The sequence below is a fragment of the Rattus norvegicus genome, chromosome 9, assembly GCF_036323735.1.
Source record: "Rattus norvegicus strain BN/NHsdMcwi chromosome 9, GRCr8, whole genome shotgun sequence".
In the NCBI taxonomy this organism is placed as follows: Eukaryota; Metazoa; Chordata; class Mammalia; order Rodentia; family Muridae; genus Rattus; species Rattus norvegicus.
In genome coordinates this window covers 76,722,599-76,746,636 of record NC_086027.1, presented here as the reverse complement: position 1 = coordinate 76,746,636, position 24,038 = coordinate 76,722,599, and positions in this window count along the sequence as shown.

Sequence of the window (24,038 nt, the reverse complement as noted above, 5' to 3'; positions counted from 1 at the left end):
GGTTATGGAAATTCTTGGTTTAAGTCACCATCATTCATATGACACAAATTTTGTTGTCTCTGTTTTACTGAAGAATACACACACACACACACACACACACAAACACACACACACAATCACACACACACAATTACACACAAACACACACATGCACACACAAATCACACTAATAATATATTTCTCATTATAGAGATGAATTTTAACTCTTTCAAAATCTTGGTAGGCAGGTAGATTGTGTTTAGTCTGCTCATAGTTTTTGCTCTCAGCAGAGCATCACAGTCTTAAAACTGACAATAATTACTTTTGTTCCAATTGTAAAAGTTATGAAATTAGAGTGCTTTGAGGGACATATGCAATGATAGGAACAGTTGAAGTCATTAAGCTTCAGTGAGTTTATTAAAGTGTTTACCAATCACGGTGATTTGGTGTTGGGCAGAATTCAGGAACCTCTCCAGGGGTGGCGTCAGTAATCCATCTGAATTTTCCATTACTGCTAACTGAAGAAAAACTAAGAAAAGGATAATTAAAATTATAATTACACTATCACCAAGAAGTAACATGAGACAGAGAAAGGTTATAATTTTATTCAAAATTTTTCTTTTAAAGAGTTCCCAGATTTTCAGAGATGAAACACACTTGACTGTGTGTTGTGCATTTCATCCTAAAGACTACCTCGATAGACATCTGCAAAGTTGTCCTGTTGAACACAAAGGCTTGAAGTATTCCAAAATTCCATATTAAATGAAAAGGAGCGGAGTAACACAATCCCTTATAAGTAGCAAAATTCAAGTGTTAGTAGCATATGCATACAGAACAGAATATTTCTCTATACCCAAATCTATTGAGCAACAAAATACTACATTTGGTGAAAAGATGTTAATTCTAGGGTGGGAGTTTTTGAAAGGAAATAGAAAAATTTCAAACTTATGTATACTCTATACTTTGAATGTTTTGACTCATCCTCGATTTTTATCTTTCAAAGATTTATTTTCAGCTGTTGCTTTCCCTCTAAAACATTCAATCATTCTCCTAAATATTTTCAAATTATTTTTTCCTTAAATGGGATATATTTCAGGTTATGCACAGGCAATTGAAGAAGGGTATGGCCTGTGAAGGGCAATGACAGGTTTAGGGAAGTAGGACAGAGGAACATGCGAGACAACGTGTCTGGAATGATGGTGAATCTTCCTCTTCTTCACAACTGCAGAAGAAACTGTGAATGTGTAACAGATGAGCAAGCCTAGGGAAATGGGGGCTGACTGAGGAAACTTCCTGGAGACAGGAGGCAATGGATTTGAAGTCCACTTGCTATCAGGGAAAGTGAAACACTTTTCCAAACCGCTGCAGAAATAATGAGAAGTTCAAGCAGGAAGTGTGTGGGAGAATGCTATGGATTACGTAGGTATGTTTTTGTTTGCAAGACTTCATCAAGAAGCTAGGAAAGGAGAAAGGCTGTCGATCCATCAGAATGAGGAGATGAGGCTAAGTAAAAGATGTAACCTTACTATGAAAGCCGGATAGGGAATAGTGATTTACAGAGAGAAAAAACAGGAAGGCAAAGGATCATAAGGAGAGGTCCAATGAGAAGCAAAGTTATTCATAGCATTGAACACCAAAAATCTCACGTGACATATGGTATTAAAAATGGAAGGATGCCTTTATGTCTAACAGAGAAGCTGTTCACTCTCTTAATTGACTCTGCTGTAGAAACCTAGGACACATAAAAATCATGCTAGCATCTAGGCCCTGGGCCTAGAAATGCTCATTTAAATTAGCTTGGATAGCATCCAAGCACACGATTCTTGTGAAAGACCCTGGGAAGATTCTATTGCGCCGTCAGAGGTAAAGACAACTGTTAAACATGTTGACTACTTTTCAGAAAGCAATATGGGCTTGCCCAAAACTTTCAATCTAATAGAATAGACCCATGGGAAGCAGTTGACCCTGTCAATTTCTGTCATTCCTGCATATAATCCAGTCTGTTACAGGCAGTGTAACTTATTCTCAGCTAATTATGGCAGAGTATCAGACAGATTAGTCAGAACCCTAGCAGAAGGGGATTTTATAGGTATGGTGGTTCAGATATTAAGGATCATAACAAGGATAACTTCTACGTGCTCTTGAGTTACAGTCCTAAAAGTATTTTTCTCTCATTTGGATATGCCTCAGTGCCCCATAAATACAGGCAGTACAAAAGTAAGGCAAGGTTGGCCAAGGAGTTAGATGCCCTTGGGGGTTGACTTTCACACCCAGATTGCCACATCTAAAAGTTGGGAAAGCAGGGTCTTTGTGCTATGCAGTCTTATGACATTTTGCTTTTCATGTCACGAGAGCAACTTTGATATAAGACAATATTGCTCTGAAAATAGAGCACTGTCCTTTGGAATGAAGGCAAAATGAGGATTTAGAACCCTTGCAGGTTGTTCTGTCAGGACTAATTTGAGTGTTAAAGTTCTATTTGCAAACCTGAGTAAACAGGAATGCAGACAGCTTGAACAAGATGAAATTGTGATATTGCCCAAAGGAACAAGCCGATCAGGGAGAGCTCAGCATGCATTTGAATCAAGAGCATCTGCAACAACTTTAACTCTGTTTCATGCAGTCTGGGCTGGACCAAAACAAGGGCGGCTTAACCCGTGACACCTGGCAAGGAGGGCAGAGAGCCATACAGCAGACAATCTGATAGCCTCTCTAGGCTTTTGCAGTATATGAGGGCTTGTGCTAGACAATGCCTCCATCCAATTCTTCCGCAGCTGTCTGTCACAGAAAGCTCCAGCAAATTCTAATTCCTGATCTTGTCATCTGCCATAAATATTTATTGCATATTTAGGGAGACCATGGTAACAAAACTGAGTCTGAGCTAAATTCGTAAAATGTTTTCTGTTTTAGGTAATGCACTTAAACACATATGACAGAATTATTCCTCTTAAAAAATATTAAGTTTATGCTTATTCAATTAATACCCTTGAATAAGGTCTGCATCGAGGGTCCTCGGTGGTCAGAGAAAAACTTATCGATGGCTCAAAAGAATTTCTTTTTTCTGTGAGGATTTTGTGGTCTGTATGCATCAAGCAACACTGTGCCGCTGCTGCTCGTAGTGGCTGTTTGGCCTCCTGAAGAGTTTTTGTTGTTACCACTCTTTGTTTATGTTGAAGACTGAATCTCACGTAATCCAAGCTGTCCTCACAGTACCTGTGGACTAGCTTTGAGGTTCGGATCCGTCTCCTTAGTTCTGAGGTCACAGGCATGAGCCACACAGGAGCCTACAGTTGAGTCTGGTAATGGTTGCTTGTGCAGACATGGAACTGAATAAACAGACGCACCTATGGGATGGACAAGGCCCGGATGCTGTGATGTAGGCCATTATTTCCACAAGCACTGATTCAGGATTGCTAACCAAGCTGAAGAGGAAAAGCCACACCGAGAATCCAGACTTGCCAGGCACAGAGGAAGGCCGGCTGCCATCTATACTGAAAAGCAGTACAATGAACCCCGTCTTCACTTCTAGGTGGGTCTCAAGTCTCTTTTCTGGTTGTTCCTAGAACTGAACCAAGGTGAAATAACTTTCATGCTAACCAAAACTGTCAGATCACTCTAGACTATGTCCACAGTAAAGACAGAACACTTTCTTTAGCAAACATCTTCCATCACATATGATAGCAAATATGAGAAAAAACCCCTTAGCTATGAAAATAATATTAAAAGAAATGAATGAAAATACATTCTTTAATACTATGCTTTTAATATTTAGTATGTTTTTTTCAAAAATATATTGAATGGAGGTTTGTGTGTATACATACTGTTGCACAGAAATAGTCAAGTTTGGCAGCCTAGTTGTCAGGCCATACTTCATAGAGTTCCCTTTCTGAAGAGCAGGGAAGACGGTGGCTTTTTTGCAGGTTGGTGTCAGCTCATTGTTTCTTCTTCCATACAATAAAACAAAGGTATTGTTGTCTTTCCTGTTATTAACATGCCTTATGAGATGGCAACCATGAAAAAAAATTAACACTATTTCCTAGTTGGTTAACATTCCAGGTTAAACTAGGTCATAAGCAATTCTAAGGTTACGGGTTCGAGAGTCCTCAGTAACATGTCTCCCACCGCATATCTCTGCATGTCTAGAGGAATGTTTGCAAATATGTCCATGACTACAAAAAGCTTAGTCTGGAGTTAAAATTTTAGAAATCTATATGATGGAATAATATATGTTTAAAGATTAGTATTCTTGTAATATATAAAAATTTGAACTCATGAAAGTTGCTAAAATCAGTTTTGTTGTTTTTATTTTTGGGGAGTAATTTTGCTTGTTTAATGGGGTCTGGAAGGTTAGCTCAGTGGTTAGCAGTCCTGCACCGTTCCTGCAGGGACCCAAGGCTGGTTCTCAGTATCCATGTCCTGTGGCTCACAAACACCTCCAAGTGTGGCTTCAGCAGATTGGAGACCCCCTTGTTGGCCTCCTTGGGCATCTCACTCATATGTAAAACCCACATGTAAATTGATACGTAAATATCCATAAAAATATTTTAAACCCTAAATAAATGTTTAAACAGCCCATCTTAATCTAAATTTGTAGCCCAAAATACTGAGTAAGGGATTATCTGTTAATTTACATCATCCTAATCTAAGTATTCTCCATAAAGTTGCAAATTTGTAAATTAGTTGATTATTAGTAGAGTGTACACTATGACATCTGTAGTATTTCTTTAGAGCTCCTTAATTTCCTTAAATCCCATTTCTTCCTTATGGTGGTAGCATATATTTTCTTAAATATTATTTTAGTTTTACAAACCGGCTAATGTCAACACTAACCCATATGTCTCTACAACACAGTCTTTTATTTTATTTTTTTTACAATCTTTATTTTTATTTGTTTAACAAACTCTTCTTCCTAACTGGAGTAACTTATTTTATAAAAAGTCCTGCATAAAACGTAAACTGCAGTTTTATTGAGTTTCATGAAGTTGATTTGATACATTTGCTTCTGTTATCTTGCAGCTAATAAGGAAAAATGAGCTTCATACTTTAGCCTCAAAATGAAAAGCAATTTGATTCGCATAAATATCCTTTCCTATTTGCAGATACACACTTCCAGAATGAGCTCATTTTGTAGCTTTTTCTAGAACTCACTTTCTCAGGATGCTTTATAAAATGTACTTGATAAAAGGAGACATCCAACAACAGCCACTGTTTTCCTTCATGGTTTCTGAAGAAGGACTTATTCTTTCCTAGACTTTTGAAGATCAGAATTCAAACACTCATTTTTCCATTTTACCTACTTCATTATTTAGTCTAATATTAGAGTCGTATAATTATTGTATGCCAGCCTCAAAACATGGCATTGAAGCAACGTGGTTATAATTTTGGAGCCTAGAAGGTATTCTCAGAAGTTTCTGGATCAGAATATTTCACCTGGAAAAGAAAAGCAACCAGCTGTACAGGAGCAGGCTTCCAGCTACGCTCAGTCCAATGTGTCCCGATGTCCGATGTCCCATGTTCTTGTTTGTGACTCGGGCAGCCTCATGTTTACCGAAGGCCAGCTGTCCTGATTTCTAAATTCTCACATAGAGAAAGCAGCAGCCTACTCCTGCTTTGACCCTCATCAGTGGCCAGCCCTGAAATACGCTTCTGCCCAATAAAGAAACAGCAATTCATTGCGATTCTCCACTGAATGGTTTTGGGAAAGTCTATCGTGCTCCTAAGCCAAGAGGTCCCCTTCATCCATTCTCAATCCAGGTTCTAGTGCACTTCAGAATTTCTCCTAGATGGCTTCCAACTTGGGAGCTGCAAAAGCTAAAGGTGATTACATATGGGGAAAATACAAACAGAACTTGTGTTTTTTCAAAGTCTTTACGAAGCAAATGCTTGAAAATGCTTGGACTGTTTCTCGGGAATCATCCCATAGTAAACAAGCAAACAAACAAACAGGGTTTTAAATTTTCAGTCATGAAATAAAGTAAGAGAAGATCAGAGATAAGATAATTCAGACCTTAGTCAATTTAGGAATGAGGATTTTAGGAAAGAGAATAAACAGAATGAAAAACAAAATTAGAAGCTTGTCATGGTGACTCATGCCTTTGGGACCAGTACATAGGAGGCAGGGGCAGGGGCAGGGGCAGAGGCAGGCAGATCTCTCTGGGTTTATGACTTGCTTGGTTTACAAAGAAAGTCCAGGCAGCCAAGGCTTTTACACAGAAAAACCCTTTCCCCTCCCAATAAAAACAACAAACAAACAAACAAACAAACAAACAAACAAACCAAAACTTAGTTTCTTCTTCTCTTAAAGGGAAAATGTATGGTTTCCCTTTTCATTTAATTTCCACAAAGTATAGATTTACAAATTTTGAAAACTCTAAAAGAAAAAACATTTCTCCTAAACCTAAAGCTGATAAAAAGTGATTTTGTTCATTTGTTATTACCTCACTTGCTCTCCTGCTTCCTTAAGTTGAGAAGTGGAGTGCAGAGCTCAGTCACATCCATGTGACTTTCGATACAGAACAGAACAAACAAACAAACAACCCAACCAGCTCCTACAAGGAATGAAATCATGAAAGCTTTCGATATGTTAGCATCTCCTCTCCAATCTCAATGTAGTGTATCCCCATTGCTTGCCTAAAAATAAATTCTCCTTCAAAGCTGAAATGTTGAAGCAATAGTATTGGGCAATATCCAAGTTAGGGATCACAGAAAATCATTTTAAAAACAAAAGTAAACCCAACAGGAGAATTGGGCAGTTCTGTTTTTCTAAGCTCAAGTATAGTTTATTCCAGAATTTGCTTCACATTTTTTCTACCATTACTATTTCTTAAAATTCCTTTGAGGATTTTAAACATGTTGCCCTTTACTAACCTTTGTGCTGTAATTTTAATTAGGGTGTATGGGTATAAATATAACAGGTGCCTTTAGAGTGAGATAAAACAATGGCCCAACATATGTTTAAAATGCATGGATTTTTAGAGCCTGATTATCATTTAGATTTACATTTATTTGGCCACTACTGGCTTGATGCATTTTAAGGTGTGTGTGTGTGTGTGTGTGTGTGTGTGTGTGTGTGTGTGTGTGTACATGTGTGTGTGCATGTCTATCTGTCTGTCTATCTATCTATCTATCTATCTATCTATCTATCTATCTATCTATCTATCTCTATCTGCCTGTCTGTTTATCTGTCTATTTACTCATTTTACTTTGAGCATCAAAAACATGACCTAATCCTGAGGAGAGAAAACTCAAGAAGCACAAGAATTTCAGGATATGTATCTTTCCGAACCATCATAGAAAAGAAGTGACATTGATAACTTCCTTATCATGGGGCCACCACAAGCAGTGCCATAACATTGGAGCTAGATAATTACTGTTGACAGAGAACCAAATGCAATGCAATCTAAAAGTCAAAAAAACACTTGTAACTTCATGTCTTTCTCGATTTGGTTTTAAATTGTTTCCTGCTTTAAAATTCAGAGACCATCCTGTTACTGCAGCAGGATGTGTTTGTATTTAGAAGAATCACCACTTAGGACATTTTGTACAGATAGAATGAAGACAGAAATTGTTAATTACAAAAATCTCTTGACTGATTTGTTTTGTCCTTGGTTAGTGATCATGCTAAATAATATGATAATGTTTCTAGGACAAGTTTAAGAAAAAGAACCTCATTTCCTTTTCATTTTTTTCTAATGAATAAAGGGTAGATTTTTTCCATTTTATTAAATTCAACTTAATGATGAATGAAAAAGTATATAAATTACATAATATTTTTCAGATAAAGGACTTAAACCCACCAAAAGGAAAAGATTAATAACATCTTCCTGAGATTAGACAATTTGAAGGTCTTTACAATTAAAATATGCATCATACATTAAACTGCCCTAAGAGAAATTGCTTTTATTTGCTAGAACAATGACATCTTCCATGATAGATTCTTTACAGTGACAATTGTGTTCAGTCTCTTGTTTGTAGGAAAAGAGTCTTAATAGATGTCGCACTTAGGGGAGCATACTCATCAGACTTTGTACTTGATAAAATATTTTTGAGTAGTGTATATAGTGGGCCCAGACTTTAAAAAGAAATGTTTTGACATATTTTTGAACATCCATTTAGAGGCCACTGTATTTCTCTTAAGAACATTACTACCCTACCTCAATATGATTTCCCTTTCCTGTAGTAACCTGGTGTCTCTCCCTTTTCATGGAAATATTGATCATCTATAGTAAAATGGTTCCCCGTGGTGGCAAATGAGTTGTGAGTGTGGTAAAAGAAAGGGCATTGATCTCAAACCCAATAATCTCTTATGTGGAGACAGAAGCCGTTATGAACTCTGTGCATTTGTAAGTTTTATTCTGTTGCTCGTCTCATAGGCCTTAAGGTATGGTTAATCTTCCTGACTGAGCCTTTGAAACCAATAATTAAAATACCAGTGAAAGATTATTAATAAAATCAGTTGGCTCTGGCTTGCATTCAGACAATAACATCCCATTAAAAAACTAGTTCCTTCAAATTCCAGTGGAGATTTTCTGGTTTTCATGTTCTCTTGAATGCAATAAGTCTTTTTTTTCTTGGAACTTTGATTTACTTTATATACATACTTAAATTGGAGTTTCATCTTCTTCAATACAATTCAAAAGAAAAAATAAAATATGCTCTTAGGAAATGAAGGTGGCCACTAAAACCTTACAAAGAATGACATGCATTTATGATAACAGGATCCAAAAGAATTAAGTGAGAAGCTATTTTTGTTCTAGTCCGTTTAAAATTAAGTCTGTTAAAAAATACCCAGTTCACTCCATACTCTGTTTTGATGCCTGAAACATTATCATGGGGGTGCGTGCACACTCAGATGCCTCAGCCCTGATACCAGAAACACCCTCTAAACAGCAAGTTTATTGCTCCAAAGCTTCGAATGACTGGCAAATTAGAGACATGTTTAGAAAATAAATGGCCTCCATTGTGCCCTAATTGTCTATTAGTCATCTTGCCAATGAACTCCAGCTGGAGTGTTCTTGGGGTGATTGAACATGACCCCTGGGGTATGTCTGCCATTTGAAGACAAAGGAAAATTCCAACCCAAATAATTGATAGCCTGGAATTCCTCCCTAAATCTTGCCCTCCCCGCTACCCTATCTTTTCAGACTTCACGCTGCAGTCGAATGCTTTGTCTCAAAATTGATGCTTTTCTTATTCTTCTAGGGCTTTTCTTTTGTTACCACAATTCTTCACCTGTGGGGAATAAAACCCACACATTCAGACCCCCTTTTGGCACTGACAGTGCAGTGGTTCCCATTTGAGTACGTATTCACACTCAAGGTTTGGCTGATTTGCAAGGAGCTATTAAAACAGACGGAAACCTACTACCTTGAAACCAAATTAAAATGTAATTGAAGGAGAAAGTAAAAGATGCAATAAGAAAAAAGGATAATGTTTAGGTTGACAGTTTAAGCAGGGATAGGGCAGGGATAAAGGGAAGAGATAGGAAGTGAGATGATAATAATATAATATAGTATATTTTATACATATACACATATATGTATTTTATATATGCAATTTGAATAGAGAAAATTTTTATGTTTGGTTAATGATGCCCTCCATAGAAATGGGTTATTCAATAAAAATCACAGTGCCAGCCATGGAGTAGTTTCCTACTAGTTATCAATCAGGAAGGTCTACAAAACATTACAGGCCATTGTCATTGTTCTAGGTTTTCCACCATATCTAAATGGTAAGAGTCTACTGATGAAGACACAATATCCTTTGATTGCAGGACCTGGAGAAATCAATCTTTAACAAAGCATGAAACTCTCTGACAGGTTTCATAATGCTATAAGGTACTATTCAGAGTAAGATGGACATATATCAGTTGTCTTACCCAGTTCTGTACCAACTGTGCCCACAATACTGATGTGCAAGGCGACATGGTACAATAGTGGCATGACTGTTATGAGGTAACCAACAGTTTTCTGCTTGATTTGAGGCCCGCTACACTGAAGAGAATTCATGGTATGTACTATGAACTTTGTCTAATGCCTATGGCTCAGAGATCACAGTCCCTAGGGGGTAATCTATTGTTGCTTTTTTTTTTTGGATAAATGAGTATGTTGTCAAACTGTCTTCTAAATATTTGTTCCCGTCTATAAATTTGTTTATACTTATTGACTGCATTCTCTGGCTACTTTCAACCTTGGTGAGAGAAGTTTCTTTGTATGGTGGGTCATGTCTTCTTCAGATATTCATGACGGATCAAACTGCTTAGAATAAGCAACTGTCAATGCTCAGCCTTAATTATTTATCAAGTCCTCTCACTGCCTTGCAGAAGAGGGAATGGGAAAAAAAAACGGACAGTAAGAAAGAGTGCTGTGTAATACTGTCTTCAGGACATGGCATTAGATTATCACTCTAGTAAAATCTTTGCAGCTATAGTTACCTGCACAAGACCTTTATAAGTTTAAACCAACCAGAATTATAGTATGGAGAAATGAGGGGCACATGATGTCCTCCAGTCCTAACTGAGGAACTACTGGCAGCTGATGGCTGCTAGAAAAGGCTGCTAGTCATTTTTATTTGGGGTTATGACAACTTGTTGGTTGTTACTCATGTACCAGTGGAGGACATCATATCCATGTACATATAGGCAACATTAATTGGATGAGTGGAACAACACGTATGTTAAAGAGAACATGAAATTAGGAGGGAGGTGTGTTGGGGAGGTATGAGAAGAAGTTAGAGAGGGAAAATGGGAGTTAAATATCATAATGTGATATATATGTGTGTTTGTGTATGTGTGTGTGTGTGTGTGGATGTGTGTTTGTATATAGTATGCCATATCTGTGTGTGCATGCATGTGTGTGACATTCTCAAAAATATATACTTCTTTCAACTGCAGGAAACATGAATTGATAGTTTTTTCCAAGAGGGAACATATTTATGCTAATAATGAACATTTAGATATTAAGAACAAAAATTAACATTAGCAGAACTATTGCTTGTAAATGTCTCAATCACTATTTAAAGGTAAAGGCTTATAAAAATATAAGTGAAGTAACCTCTCTACAAATTGGCTGCTAAAATATAAGAAGGATATAAATGTTATATAAAAGATAGCACCACATTGGAAATATGACTAGAATTTAAGGTGTAATACAAGTTTAAATAAAACTTATTTTGACCCGAGTCTCTACCAGTCAGTCCTTTAAGAAGGTTTGTATGGCCAAGTGAAACTTCTAAGCTGTTGTCAGCAAGTATCTGGCAGGATCTGTCCCTAGTTTTGAGCTAATGGCAGACATGGCTAATCAATCATGGCACTCTTTCTTGCTGAGTCCAGATTCAGCCTCAGGAATCATCACAAGTGCCAAATCCATTATTTTTGATAATAGCTGCCTCAAGAATTGTATTGAAAAAGATCCTACTTTCATTCCAAGTTTGGGGACAGCTTTTGTGGGTAGCAACCATGAAAATGTAAATAGTAATGGGATTTTGGGAGATGATTTTAAAATCCTATGATGATGATATTGTTGTTAAGCTACTTAGATTTTAGAGATACATTCAAGAATATACAAGTAAATATTGAAATGGTTTCCAATTGCTTTAAACAGTCTTGGAAAATAAAAAAAGGATTGTATGAGAAACAAAGTGGACATGAGCTATTGAAGAATGAGCATTGGGTAATAAAATGAGATTAACTTGGAATTAACATATATTATATGAGAGTAAATTAAAAGTATGCCTCTGCCATTTACATGTATACCAGTTATGTGATCATGGTCAAATTACATGATACATGTATTTTAACCTTATGTTTCCTTATCTGTAAACTAGGATATTAGTAAATTATAATTTACACTTTTTGTAGGGAATTAAATAAAATACTTAATTATGTTTAGGTTTAAACCTGTCCCAGAATTAAGCCATATGAATGTTTTTTTGCAATTTTTTTCTTTTTTTTTTCTTTTTTTTTCTTTTTTTTTTTTTTTTTTTTTTTTTTTTCGGAGCTGGGGACCAAACCCAGGGCCTTGCGCTTGCTAGGCAAGCGCTCTACCACTGAGCTAAATCCCCAACCCTGATGAATGTTTTTTATTATCATCTTTGATGGATATAGAATGGAGAAAAACCCCAGTAGAAAGAAGGGTTGTTGAGAAAAAAAATGAATATATAATAAAAATTTAATAGAGAGGGGAAAAGGTGAGACATTAAGAATTTAGATAGTGACAGACTTAGGGAATAGCATGTTTGATCAGTTCCTATACAATGTGCCCATGTTTTTGTACATGGTACTCAGACTATCACAAAATAATAACAGACAAGTAAATGCCTCTTGTTTGTTTTCAGTTGTGTGCTAGACTTCCTCAAGACAGAGTTGATAATTGTACTTTATTATCAACATGGCTTATTCATTTGAAAATCTTATGGTGTACTTCCAAGGAGAGGCAATTTCACTACGATAAAGTTTTCTGATTCTATTGCCTTCATAAGAACCACATTTCATAGTTGACTACCCATGATGTTTTTAATCTCCCAAGTTAATGGCTCTGCTTAAATTCAGTCAGGATATAAATTACAAAAATAACATAGATTACCTTCCATGTTAGCTGTGACTGATTATTTTATTAATGTTATTAATACCATAGTTAATTCTCAGTACATTCAGAATCCATACTCAGGTTGGGATGTTTTTATCTGAGTGCTGTACTATCTAATAAGTTCAGTAGCTACCTTAGACCAACTGTACTTGAATAGGTTTGGTCTGGTAGATTCATGTGTTTCAATGCTTGGCCATTGGTAGTAGCATGATTATGAGGTGTGGTCTTATAGAAATAGGTATGGCCTTGTTAGAGGAATTACCTCACTCTGTAGGCAAGGTTTATTGTCTCCTATGATGAAGCTCTTGCACAGTGTGGAATCAGAGCCTCCTCCTGTCTGCCTTTGTCTCCTTCAGGCTGTCATTGGCTCAAGATGTAGAAGTCCCAGCTCTTCCAGCACTGTGTCTACCTACATGCTAACATGTCTCCTACCATGATGGTAATGAACTGAACCTCCAAAACTGTAAGCCAACTCCAACTAAATGTTTTCCTTTATGAGAGTTACCTTGGTCATGATGACTCCTCACAGCAGTAAATCCCCAACTAAGATACCCATCATTGATAAGATTGTACTATTCAAGTGCTCTTCTAGATTGGGAATATGTTTCTAAGCTAGCTTATCTGAATCTATATGACATGTAAGACACAGTGGATGTAAACAAAATAATAGTGCATAGACTTTGGGTATAAAAATGTAAACCAGCATAGTGTGTCTACATGCCTAGAATATATAAAGCTTTTCTTTACAACATTAATTAGCTCAGCATTTATGTAATGTATCTATGGAAATGGTGATCAAGAGTTTTTTATGGGAAATTTCACAAATTAATTTATTTAAAACAATCAGAAACATGACCTGCATGTAACTGGTGTTTAAAATAGGATTAGTAGGCACTATAATTTGTATTCTATTGTTCAAAGTTACTTAAAATGGGCTTGTTAAACATTTATTTATGAATAGATGAAAATATTGTCTGGATTCTCTCCTTTGTCGCTGTCAACTTCCACATCATATTGTACTTGTATATTTTAGTCATTGAATAAGGCAAATATATTCACTTTATTCTTTCTTAAAAAATATTTATCTTTAATCTTTTTTTTACAGTCCAGTCATTATCCCCCTTCTGGTTCACCCCATGACAGTTCCTCATCCCATTTCTTCTCCCCAGCCCCTGACTCAAAAAGGATGTTCCAATCCCCCTACCCTTCCTCAACTCAGCCGACCCCACCATGCCTCCCCACTCTCTGGGGCCTCAAGTCTCTTGAGAATTTAGTGCAACTTCTCTCATTGAGACCAGACCGGGCACTCGTCAGCTGTATGTGTGTCAGGCCAGCTTGTGTATGCTGCCTGGTTGGTGTTCAGTGACTGAGAAATCTCAGGGATCCAAGTTAGTTGAGACTGCTGGTCTTCCTATGGGGTTGCCCTCTTCCTCAAGTTCTTCCAGCCTTTTCCTAATTCAACCACAGCAGTCCCTGACTTCAGTCCATTGGTTGAGTATAAATATAAGTATCTGTTTCTCTCTCAGCTGTTTGTTGGGTGTCTCAGAGGGCAGCAATGCTAGGATCCTGTCTGTAAATACATCATAGCATCAGTAATAGTGTCAAGTCTTAAAACTACCCCTTGAGAAAGGTCCTAATTTTGGCCAATTACTGGACCAATTTTACCAATCCTTTCTCTCAGTCTCTTCTCCATTTTTGTCCCTGAAGTTCTTTTAGACATGAAAAAGTCTGGGTTAGAGTTTTTGACTGTGAAATGATAATCCCATTCCTTCCACTTGATGCCCTGTCTTTCTATGGAGGTGGACTCTACAAGTTCTCTTTCCCCACTGTTGGGCATTTTATCTAAGGTCTCTCCCTTTGAGTCCTGAGAGTCTTTCTCCTCCCAGATCTCTGGTACATTCTAGAGAGTCCCCCTACCTCCTCCCACCCAAGGTTGCATATTACCATTCATTCTGCTGGACCTCCGGTCTTCTCTCCTGAAATATAAGCAGAATATCATCCTGAATAAGGTAACCCAAGCACAAAAGAACACACATGGAATTCATTCACTGATAAGTAAATATTAGCCCAAAAGCTTAGAATACCCAAGATATAATTCACAGACCACATGAAGCTCAAGAAGAAAGAAAACCAAAGTGTCAATTCTTCAGTCTTTCTTAGAAGGGGGAACAAAATACTCACAGGAAGAAATATGGAAACAAAGATTGGAGCAGAGACTGAAGGAAAGCCCATCTAGAGATTGCTCCAACTAGGGATCCATCCCACATGCAGCCACCAAAACCAGTCACTATTGCTAATGCCAAGAAGTGTTTACTGACAGGAGCCTGATATGGATGTCTCCTGAGAGGCTCTGCCAGAGCCTTAGTAATACACATAAGTATGCTTGCAGCTATCCATCAGACTGATCATGGGGGACACCAATATAGAGGAGTTAGAGAAAGGACTGAAGTAGCTGAAGGGGTTTGCAATCCCATAGAAAGATCAATAGTATCAACCAACAGGACCCCTCAGAGCTCCCAAGGACTAAACCACCTACCAAAGAGTACACATTGAGGGACCCAGAGGTTCAGCTGTTTATGTAGCAGAGGATGGCATTGTCTAGCAGAGGAGAAGCCCTTGGTCCTGTGAAAGCTCATTTCCCCAGTGTAGGGGAATGCCAAGATGCTGACATGGGAGTGGGTGGGTGGGAAGGAGAGCATCCTCATAGAAGCAAGGGAAGGGGGCATGGGAGAGGGGGTAGCTGGGAAAAGGGATAATATGTGAAATGTAAATACATAAAATATCCAATAAAAATACAAGAAGAAGAAGGAGGAGGAAGAGGAGGAGGAGAAGGAGGAGGAGGAAAAGAAAAAGAAAAAGAAGAAGAAGAAGGAGAAGGAGAAGGAGAAGGAGAAGGAGAAGGAGAAGGAGAAGGAGAAGGAGAAGGAGAAGGAGAAGGAGGAGAAGAAGAAGAAGAAGAAGAAGAAGAAGAAGAAGAAGAAGAAGAAGAAGAAGAAGAAGAAGAAGAAGAAGAAGAAGAAGAAGAAGAAGGAAGAAGAAGGAAGAAGAAGAAGAAGGAAGAAGAAGAAGGAAGAAGAAGAAGAAGAAGAAGAAGAAGAAGAAGAAGAAGAAGAAGAAGAAGAAGAAGAAGAAGAAGAAAGGAAGGAAGAAAGCAAGGAAATAAATGAAAGAAAGAAAGAAAGAAAGGAAAGAAAGAGAAGAAAGAAAGAAAGAAAGAAAGGAAGAAAGAAAGAAAGAAAGAAAGGAAGGAAGGAAGGAAGGAAGAAAGAAAGAAAGAAAGAAAGAAAGAAAGAAAGAAAGAAAGAAAGAAAGAAAGAAGGGAAGAAGTGGCAGCATCAGCAGCCACTGCCTAGTGAGAGGTGGGAAAACAGAGGGAGAGGGCAAGTAAGGGGCAGGATGGGGAGTTCAGATCCAGATATACTCTCCGAGGACAGACATCTGATGTCCTTTACCTAGGCCGGAGCTCATGGAGAGTCCACCACTTCTCAGTAGTATCTGCTTCTAGATAACATGCCTTCAGCATATGAACTTTGGGGTACATTTCTATAATTTGCTATGAAATATATTTGAAGGGTAAATTACATTGACCAATGGCTAGAGAATGCAAAATAAAAAATGATTTCCTATTGAGAAGTATAAAGGGAAATATTGATTATAGAATCTAGGTGATGGGTACATTATTTCCCTGTGGATTACTTTCTAGTTTTACTTTCTTGTGCATTTTATAATAAAATAGTAGGAAATATATTCATGTGTTTCCTTATAAGTGTCTTCAGCCAATGCTTCTTAGTTTTACAGAACTTTCCAGTGCTATTTCAATTTTGACACTGTTAACATTGCACACGGCCTTAAACACTTTGATTCTTCTTACATAAATTTACTCTTTCGGATGATTATTTTCATTTAGGTCAATTCTACTATCCCAAGTGAAAGGTCTCAGGGAGGTTCAAGAGGAAGGTTGAAACAGATTGTTGGAGGGAGGGATGCGTTAGAAGAATTATTAACACTATAGAAAGACATCAGCACGGTGAGGTTTAGGCCCAAGCATAAAACACGGAGTTATCAAGACAGGGTCTGTGAGGAAAGGGATCAGAGTCATGTAGTAAAAGTAGGTGTCTCCTTATTCCTTTTTAAGATAGGAGACGTTTTAAAGCACAAGACTGTAACTGAGTTCTCTGACTTCCAGGCAGAATATAGGAAGCTGGAGGCAGCAGGATGGGTGACTAGTGGTATCTCCTTTCATGCAAACTCACTCCATCAGGCGGGAGATCCTGTCAAGTGGGAGTCTGTTAACTGCCAGACATTGTCTCTGGTCCTGTGCCTATCTATGAGGGGTGGGCTGATCCAGGTATTGTGGCCTGAGTAGCAGCAGAATCCCCTCCATTCTTACAAATGCTCGAGTACTTTCACATAGTTCTATCACATTTATAAAAGATGTGGGTGAATCTTTAACAAATGAAGGGAGAATAAGTACAATGGTTACTAATGTCTGTTGCTGGGAGAGACTTTCCCTAGGAAAACGCAGCATCTATTGACCCTAGCTGAGGAACCTAGCACAATGTAAAGATTATACCGAAGTCCATCTGAGTAAATGAACACATTTGTTGAGGTGACTGCCGTATCACAGAAGAGTCCACCCAACACAGATGCTGACTCATGTAGAGAGCTTTACTGCTCAGACTCTCTTCCCAGAAGCTTTTCTGAATCTCCTCATCTGTTCTAGTTTCTTTCACCTTGGGAAAAGCCTCTCCAATTGAACCTTGTCAGTTACAGCTCTCAAAAAATGTTTACATTGTTTGCTTACTGAGTCCCAGGAGCCTCCAGGCTCCTTTCTGGAGAAAATTGCTATAGAACAGGTTCCACTTATTTTTAGTTGATTTTATTTGTAATGTACATTTTTATAGTCATAAGGTTAAAATTACAGTAATAGAAGGAATAACAGAAAAAGGAAGGAGGGGCATAAGGAACAGAGTGGGGAGGAAAGGGAAGGAGATTAAAGCAACTTCAGAAAGAATCAAGAAAGGGTTTTCAATTATAATTCAGAATTTCAGATCTGGATGCTTGCCAGTGATTTTAAGTGGGATCCCTCCACTGAGAATACCTATAGAACTAACATGTCCGAATAATGTGTTATCTCTCTTGAGTTTCAGGCTTATCGTACATTTTCATTTAAAGAATTTCCAGAAGTTTTGTAGGCTGTGAGCTCCTGGAACCATGTTTCTAATAGTGTTGTTTATGACTATATAGTAAAGAGATCAGAATTCAGAACATGCCCCCATACAACTGTAATCCCGGGTCTAGTATTTCCTGTAAATGTTTTTATATCAAAATGTTAGCAGTTGTATCTCCATTTCATTTATTATCAAGAAAAGACAATGCTGCCTTTCAGACCATCGTACTGAAAGTTGCAGTTGTGGTATGAGTTCCCACCACCTCTTTTTATATTTTTATGAGATTATTTATTCATTATGTTCTATTAGGTGTAATTAATATTTTCACGTTGATGTTTTCCTTGTAGAGTCTTCTGTAGACCTGGATTTTAGATAGATGTTGCTTTTCTGTGGCATGTTTTTTTCTCTCTTCATCTGTTGTGATTCACAGTTTTGCTGGGTGTAGTTGTCTAGGCTGGCAACTGAGGCCTCTTAGAGTTTTTACAATATCTGTCCAGGCCTTTCTGCCTTTTAGAGTCTACATTAAAGTCAAGTGTTATTCTACTGGGTCCGCCTTTAGAGCTGCTTGGTCTTACTTCCCTGCAGTTTTCAATATTCTTTCTTTATTCTGTGCATTTAGTGTCTTGATTATTACGTGTCTCAGAGAAAATATTTTCTGGTTCAATCTCTTTGGTGTTCTTATGCTTCTTGCACTTGAATAGGCCTGGCCTTCTTTAGAATAAGGAAGTTTTCTTCTAAAATATTTTGTAAATATTCTTCATTGCCTTTGGTTTTGCTTCTTTGTTTTATTTTTCTTTTGTTTTTCTTTTTTTCATCTCTTCCTACTGTTCTTAAATTTGGTCTTTTCATTGTGCTCCATATTTCCTAGTAATTTTAGGCCACATTTTTCCCAGATTTAATATATTCCTTGACTGACTTATCTTCAGTGCCCATGAGTCTGTCCTCCATCTCTTGTACTCTGTTGGTGTATCTTACCTCTTAGCTTTTTATTTCACTTTCTTATTTTCTCATTTAGAGGTTTTTTTGGTTTTTTTTTTCAGTTTGGGTTTTCTTTAGTGATTCTATTTCTACTTTCATGTCTTGAACTGTTTTCCTTTCATTACATTATTTGTTTGTGTTTTTTACTTTACATTATTGAATTTATTTATATCCTTTAAGATCCTTAAATATATTTGTATAGCTATTTTGAAGCTCTTGTCTTGTGCTATATTGTATTTGTCAGGTCCTACCTTAGTTGGCTGATGGGTTCCAGTGGAGATATATTGTCCTGGCTGGTATTGATGGTGTTCTTATTCTGGTGTCTAGTCCTCTGGCAGGTCGTGGGAAGAATGCGTTTCTAGGTATTAGGAGCTGATATGAAGAAATGAGGATGGGCTTAGTAATGGGGGATGGGTGAGAAGTTCAACAGAAGTGAAGAAAGCTGGATCTGCGAGGTCTGCAGAGTCACCAGGAAATGGAGACAGTGAGGGACATCAGGCTCCTGCAGGTGGTCTAAAACAGATGAGACTAGGGAACTAGAAATAGAAAAAAGGAAGAAGAGTCAAGGTCACCCGCTTGACTTTCAGGCCAGGATGGTCAGCAGGTTTCCAGGTTAAGTGTCCCTCCAGGTGTTAGCATTTGATACCAGACTGATGATCAGCAAGATTCCAGGAATAGAGAATTGGTGGCTGAGACAAATGGGGTGGGATAAGGAAGGAAGGCTGATTTTATTACAGAATAATCACAACTTTTGTAGTCATGCACATCAACTCTACCGTTCAAGACAGTAGACTCCCTACCACTCAGAGAAAAGCTTCAGTTTCAATCAAGGGACACCTTGCAATTATGTAAGGGGGAAACCAAACTGAAAGACTGGCTCTATGAGTTTATCTCCCCAGTGTACTTTATCCTCATTTGAAGAGAAACATTACATGAAACTCACAGGTTCCAACTAGACCTTAGTTCGTTCTGTTAGCCTCCTATTTATCAAAATGGTTTGAAAAGAAAAGGAGGCCATAAATAAAGCAATTTCTATGTTTTGTTTGGAATAGTGCACAGAAATGATATTGTTTTGTTGCATTTTCTTATAGGAATCCTAAAGGATGGCTCATTTATTTAGAAAGAAAAAAATCAGACTACTTCAGCTAACCAGCTGACAAAACTAGCAAGACAAAGCAAACCTCACTACAGCTTTGCTCTCTGAGGATAGCCCAGCCCAGCAGGATTAAAATTTAGATACTGAAAAAATATTTGCTCTCATAGAATCATAAAGCATAACCTTAAAGATTGCTGTCATATGATTTTAAAGAGCTCTTAAAATAACATTTGATAAGGATTGTTATGCATACTTTAAATGAATCTAAACCTTCTTAGTTTGTGTGTGGATGTCTCTGTGTATATGTGTGTGTGTGTGTGTGTGTGTGTGTATGTGTGTGTGTCTCTGTGTGTGTGTGTGCCTTTGTGTATCCGTCTTTGTATCTCTCTGTGTGTATGTGTGTATCTGTGCATGTATGTTGGTATGTGTCTCTATATATGCACTACACGTGTATGTCAGTGTATGTATCTGTGTGTATGTGTATATGTATGTATATCTGTGTCTATCTTTCTTTGTCAATTTGTATGTCTTTCTATCTGTCCGTGTGTGTCTGTGTATACCTCTCTGTGTGCATCTATGTGTATGTATATGTATATACCTGGGTATATGTATCTGTGTCTTTCTATGTGTGTATGTGTGTGTGCATGTGTGTGCATGTGTGTGTGTGTGTGTGTGTGTGTGTGTGTGTGCGCGCGTGTGTGTTTTAACTCTGAACTGGAAATCGATAGTGCCTTTTGGGAAACAATTTAAATAAAGAACCTCAGATACTTATAGACCTCTAACTGAGTAATTGGCTTCTAAGGCTTTTCTTAACCTGAAGAAAAAATGAAAAATTAATTTAAAATATGTATATTTAACTCTATAATAATAATAATAACAATAATAGTAATACTACTAATAAAATAGAATGCATGAGTTTAGGATAGCTATTGAATATATTTCTTCAGGCAATGTTACAATATATGTATTTTGACTTGATTTAAAATTTGGTGGTTAATTTTAAAATGTCTTTTAAAATGTTTTTTTAAGTTATATTTATTATAAAATCACTCATCATAAGAATACAAAAGTATATAAAATATAATTTTAAATGTTAAGAAAATTAAATATGATGCCCCAAATATTTAGATAAGAGTAAAATTATAGATAATATTGTTCTAAACTTTTAAAAAATATATTTTAATCTTTTCTTCCTGAAGATGACATAATTTTATTCTCTTTTCTTATAATTTTACTTAGCCTTTTTAAAAAATTTTTCTTTAATCTTTGTTTACAGCCCAGACTTTATCCCTCTCTCAATCCACCCTCAGACTGTCCTACATCCTATACCTCCTCTCCCCTATCTCCAAGAGGATGTCCCCACTCCATTCCCAACCATACCAAACCTCCTCACTCCCTGGTGCTCCAAGTCTCTCCAGGGTTATGTGCACCTTCTCTGACTGAGTTCAGACCCAGCAGTTCTCTGTTTAACAGCTATTGGGGGCCTCGTATCACCTGGTATATGCTGACTGATAGGTAGCTTAGTGTCTGAGAGCTTCCAAAGATCCAGGTTAGTTGAGACTGCTGGTCTTCCTCTAGAGTCACCCTCCTCCTCGGCTTCCTCCAGCTTTTCTCTAATTCAACCACGGGAGTTACCAGCTTCTGTCCATTGGTTGGGTGCAAATATCTGTATCTGACTCTTTCAACTGCTTGATGTGCCTTTTGGAGAGCAGTCATGATAGGCCCGTTTGTAAAACACCACAGCATCAGTAATAGTGTCAGGCCTTGGGGCCTCCCCATGAGCTGGATCCCAATGTGGAGCTGTCACTAGACCTCCTTTTCCTTAGTTTCTTCTCCATTTTTGTCCCTGCAGTTCTTTCAGGCAGGAACAATTCTGTGTCAGAGTTTTTGACTGTGGGATGGCAACCCCATCCCTCCACTTGATTCCCTGTGTTTTCACTGGAGGTTGACTCTACAAATTCCTTCTGCCCACTGTAGGGCATTTCATCTAAGCTCCCTCCCTTTGAGTCCTGAGAATCTTTCACCTCCCAGGTCCCTGGTACATTCTACCCCTACCACCTGCTACCTTCTGATGTTGCTGTTTTGATTCTTTCTGCTGGACCTCGGGGCTCCAGTTCTGTCCCATCCCCCAATACCTGATCATGCTCCCCTCTTAACCTCCCTGTTGTCTGTCCCATCCAGGTCCCTCCATCTCTTCCCTCCTTCTGTGATTGCTTTCTTCTCCCTCCCAAGTGGGATTGAGGCATCCTCACTTGGGCTCCTTGGCTTCGTAGCCAGCTTGACTTCTGTGGATTGTATCCTGGGTGTTCTGTAATTTTGTCTATTATTCATTTATTTTTCTAATATTTTAAAGCACGGCTTGATTTATTTTATTCAGAGACCATGTTAAATCAAGTAGTTCTAATCCTGAGAAACATCCTGTGGACCATTTGATATTTAAAAAACATATTTCCCCATTTCCATATTGGATGAGCGTCAGGAGAGACACAGGGCAGAATAGATAGGTCTTAGGTAAGCCATTTAACTTCTCTGTGCTTTCCTCTTGTCTGAAATGTGCATATGTTCTTCGAAGAAGGAAAGTGACTACTTGCTGTCCAGGTTTCAGTGGATAATAATCAGCTTTTTTTTCTTTTTGAATTGAACTATGTTCCTACTGTAAGCAATCTGTGGTCTTAAAAAACTGAACCTCAAAGTAAAATATAAATCTCAGCCTTGAAAATTCTTTTTCTATGGCTCAATGTTCTGCTTGGTGTCAACTTCTTGATGTACTCCTATTTCCATAGCCTAGCCAGAAAGCTGGACAGTAACACCCACTGGACACTGCCAACAGTCTCTTATTGTTCATGATGACAATAGATGAACATAAAATAAATGGTAACCCAAGGCAAGGTGAGAATGAGAGAAAATAATACAGAAGTAGTATTTAATTTAAATAGTTTTATGTGAGGCCAAGCCTCCCAGAATTTTACCTAGTAATATATTGACTCCAAATTATCTTTTAAAATGATGATTTGAATTTACTATGGTTATTTTTATTTTTAGGCAGGGTCTCAATATTTAGTCCTGGCTGTTCTTAATTCACTTTGTAAATCAGCATGGCATTATTCTCATGGAATTCCTCCTGCCTCTGTCTTCCAAGAACCAAGATTTCAGATATGTATCCCCATGCTCAGATTCATCTGAATCTTTAAACCCATTTTCTTTGTGACCTCATCAAAACAGTACTTCTCTTAGGAAAGCTATTTCTATTAATGGATAATAATTCCTACATTTAGTCATTTCTGATATATTAAAAATGTTCTGGCAGTTGCAGAATGACATAGAAAAATTTGGACAATGGTTTTGTCTTATAAAGTTTTATATCTTTTTTATGGCTTGGATATAGTTCATGGGTGAGATTGTAGTCTAGTTATATGAAGCTCTGGATTCAATTCCTAACCTTAACACTAACCCAATATATACCTTATATAAAAAATTGTAAGGACAGCATGTTGATAAATGGCTAAGGGAACATAGTACAACTCCACTGAAGTTGGCATTGGTGAAGAGGGAATGGATAAACACTACAAAGAACAAAAGTAGTAATATCCTGACCCTAGTTATAAAGAATTTGAAAATATTAAAAATGTGACATTTTTATTAAATTTTAAAATATGCACACTCGACACCAAATAAATCAACAATGGATTTTTTTTCTCGTTTTCATAGCCTGAAGGCCAGTGTTCCCAACTGAACACAATTTGCTTTGATAGGGCAATAAAATAGAAATGCAAATTATATGAAACTCTCCAATTAGCCAGTCAGATGCAGATATGGGCTACTGTGGCTATAATAATTCCACTGCGAATTAAAGCGCCAAGTAAGGGGAATTTCAGAACTGTTTCACAGCACTCTGAAGAAAAGCCATGATCCCCACCCCCTCTTTTGGTTGAATGCACACTGACCAGCCTTCTGAGAAGTAATTTGGATGCTGGGGGTTGTTCCACCATCAGGAGGAAGGATCTAGAGATATGGCAGGTGCTGGTTACCTCGACAGACATCGCTGACATTTGCAATGTATACATTGCCATTGTGCCTTCTCGGCTGTTTTCCTCCTCTGTGATTAGCCACTGAGAATCAGTGCCTCTGATCGAGATCTCATCTGAGAGAGCCGATATCATGAGCCACTCAGGCTGTGTACACACTATGGAATCATGATCACTAGAAATCTTATCTGAAATAGTGGACCCG